Raw genomic sequence first — 3,850 nt, forward strand, 5'->3', positions numbered from 1 at the left:
TATATATTGGCGGGGCATCCATCCATCCTCGTATGAAGACGGCGAGGGGAGGGAGGAGGCCAAAACCGGGGGCGGACGAGGGGAGACGAAGGCACAGCAGCGCCAGGGAGCAAACGGATTCCTGTGGGCGACCCAATACTGCCTCTGGTTTTCTTTATTTCTGCTCATTTTCTGCCCAGATATTCCTCTTCTATCCCCAGCATTATTCGCTTTATATATGCCGTATATATATATATATATATATATATATATATATATATATATATATATATATGCATATCTGCTTATTTAATGCAACACATTTATACGCTCGCTCGCTCCGCCAGGTCACCGCGTGGACGCGCGTGCCGGCCACGTGGCCAAGCCGGCCTGCCACGCTGGAGCCACCCTGCTTTGTGCTCTGAGTTTCTCTAGTCGTTTTAATCAACTTTTTTTAGGGCATCACATACTAGGCTTTATATTTTTTTAGGGGTTTGCTTTTTTACTCACCGGTCCGAGCATCTACAACTATGGTTAGCAAATTTGGCCCCTCAAACGCCTGCGAATTCACACATTCGTGGCCGCATGCACTCACCAGACACGCCTCATATGTTTGCTCTCATAGCCGCGTCCCTCGTATCTGAAATCTCAAACCCATGCAACTCATGCAATGCTATGTACAAATACGATCGACGCAAAGTTCATCTCTATACGGCCCGGAACACCATTTCATCGCCGCGGAAAAGGACGATAGTTCATCAACATATAGTGCAAATGTAGGATCGAAAGTATGTCTAGAGGGGATGATTAGACTATTTGACCAAATATAAGTTTTTTCCTTTTTTCAATTTTAGTTGTGAGCAGATTTTAGCAATTATTACAAGTCAAGTAATCAACCTACGCATGCAATTCTAAGAGTATAGCAGCGCAATGTAAAACATTGTATATGAAGGTAAATGTAAGGATTTGGAGAAGGTGAACGCAATTGAGACACGAAGATTTTTGGCATGGTTTCGATAGATGGTGCTATCGTACATCGACGTTGATGGAGACTTCAACCCACGAAGGATAATGTCTGCGCGAGTCCACGGAGGGCTCCACCCACGAAGAAGCAACCTTGTCTATCCCACCAAGACCATCGCCCATAAAGAATACGCCTCGCTCGGGCAGATCTTCATGAAGTAGGTGATCTCCTTGCCCTTACAAACTTCTTAGTTCAACTCCACATCACGACGGAGGCTCCCAAACAACACCTAACCAATCTAGGAGACACCACACTCCAAAAGGTAATAGACGGTATGTTGATGATGAACTTCTTGCTCTTGTACTTAAAATGATAGTCTCCCCAACACTCAACTCTCTCTCACAGATTTGGTTATGGTGTAAGAAGGATTTGAGTGGAAAGCAACTTGGGAAAGGCTAGAAATCAAGGATTCAAAATGGTGGGAATGAATTCTCTTGATCTCAACACATGAGTAGGTGGTTCTCTCTAAAAATGAATGGTGAAAGTGTAGGCACGTTCCGATGGCTCTCCTCCATGAGGAAGAAGGGGTGGAGGGGTATGTATAGCCTCCACACAAAATCTAACCGTTACACACTTTTGGCCCATCTCATTGGCACCAATTAGGAAACTCGGTGGCACCGATCTGTTCAAAAATATGAATGTTAGGAATCTCGGTGGAATCGGGGGGAACAACTTGGTGGGACCTATGTGCTAGGGCTTAGGGCAAACTTCATCTCGGTGACACCAATTACATCAACTCAGTAGGACTGAAGTGAGTGCAATGGGCAACAGAGAATCTGTCAAGCCAACTTGGTGGGACCGATTGCAACAACTCGATGGGACCTATGTGCTAGGGCTTAGGGAAAACTTCATCTCGGTGGCACCGATTACATCAACTCAGTAGGACTAAAGTGAGTGCAATGGCAACAGAGAATCTGTCAAGCCAACTCGGTGGGACCAATTGCAACAAATTGGTGGGACCGATTGCAACAAATCGGTGAGACCGAAGTGATTGTAACAAGTCACAGAGAACTAGCAAGGTCATCTCGGTGGGACCAAGATCCGTATCGGTGTGACCAAATTGTTAGGGTTTTGGCAGTGGCTATGTCAGAATGAACACGGTGGCTCCGGATGAAAGATATCGGTGGGGATGATTTGGAGTTTAGGGTTTTAACATATTTGGATAGAGAAAGTGGCTAAGGATTTTGGAGCAATATCACTAAGCACTTTGAGCAAGTAGACCATTAAGTAACACCTCATCCCTTTTGATAGTATTGACTTTCCTATGGACTCACTATGATATTTGATCACTTAAAAAAATAAAGAGTCTTGAGCTTTTGCCAATCCTTGTCCTTAGCATTTTGAAGGGTCCACATCTCTATGTCATGCCATGCCATACATTGAACATCCTCAAGTATTTATCTTGAATGGATATTAGTTCAGTGAGATATATGTCGTTATGAATTACCAAAACCTCCCGGAGATTAGTTGCACTTTCAACAAATCCATACTACAAACTACATATATAAAACAAGGAAGGACATAGGAAATCATCCTCGCTGGCCCCTTCCCCTTGCGGTCATCGACGCGCCTGAGGCCCTCCTCCATGTATGCATCGGCGTGCGGCGGTGCGGCGTCGTCGAAGCTGCAGGTGGAGCCGTCCGTCAGGTCCCACTCGTCAAAGCATGTTTGGCCTAATAGCCTCCAGAGCAAGCAGTCCAACTCCTTCCCATGGCAGGCCGGCTTCGCCGTGGCCACCACCTCCTTGTTTACATCACGCTCCGACAGCTCGATGGCGAGCCAGAGCGCCTTGGCATTGTTACGACGGAGGTGTCGCGCATCCGCCTCCACCGTCATGAGAGAGAGGCAGAGGAAAGCCACCTCGGGATACACCGGCGCCAACGCGTGCCCTGCACGCGACCATCGCCTCCCCCACCGCCGACCTATCCTCGCAAGCTGCCGCTCGTGGTGGGTTGCCCGTGCCTTTGAATCAGGTGTCCTCATGCGCACCGGCACCGACGCGGGCACGGCGACCCAGAGGTCCCGTGGTACCATTTTCGGACTAGACGTAACCCGCATTGGTGATGGTGGGTGGCTTAACTGAAGGAGATTGGAAGCGGAGTGCTAGAGCTCCGAGACGGGCAGGACGGGACAGTGATTTTGGATCAATGGGCGCTGTAGAAGAGGAGTTGCCATAGCTGCCTTGGTCAAGCCGCGACCGTCTCAACGCGATGCAGAGGACAACCTCCTCCACATTGTTGGGCTCCACGTCGCGCAACAGGCTCGACCAGCCGTCGGAGCCGTCAGATTTGCCACCAAAACGAGCTCCTGCCATCTTCGGTCATCAATTCAGATGGGGGGGGGATTGAGAGTGCAGTGGACGAAGAGGGAAGTGGAGTAGATTCAGATCGTCCCCCAAACCCTAGGCGCCAAGAGAAGGCTTGGCCACCATGCCTCGTGGGCTCCCCACTCTTTGGCCCATATGGCCCATGCGGGTGCCTCTCCCAGTTGGGCATTACCTTGGGCACTAGCCTATAGCGGCCTAGGAACATTTTAGGGGCTCCAGAAAATTTTGGAACCTTCCTCAGCCTTTCACTGGTCTTTTTGGGTTCTGGGCGCCATAGCAGTGAGAGAGGGGAAGCTTCCTTTTTTGTCGGCGAACCAATAATGCCACCGATTTCTTTTTCTTTTTTCCTGCTTCGATATATCTTAGCATTTATTTTATTTCATTTACGACAATGATTCATTTCCATCATTAACATTATTATTCATATTCGATTATGGTTGAGCGGCTCACCGGCATCGGGGAAGAGCGGATCTCGGCTTGTCAGAGAGCCAAAGCGAGGTGCTGATACATGTGGTTTTCTT

This window comes from Triticum aestivum, chromosome 1A (genome assembly GCF_018294505.1).
Source record: "Triticum aestivum cultivar Chinese Spring chromosome 1A, IWGSC CS RefSeq v2.1, whole genome shotgun sequence".
Lineage (NCBI taxonomy): Eukaryota > Viridiplantae > Streptophyta > Magnoliopsida > Poales > Poaceae > Triticum > Triticum aestivum.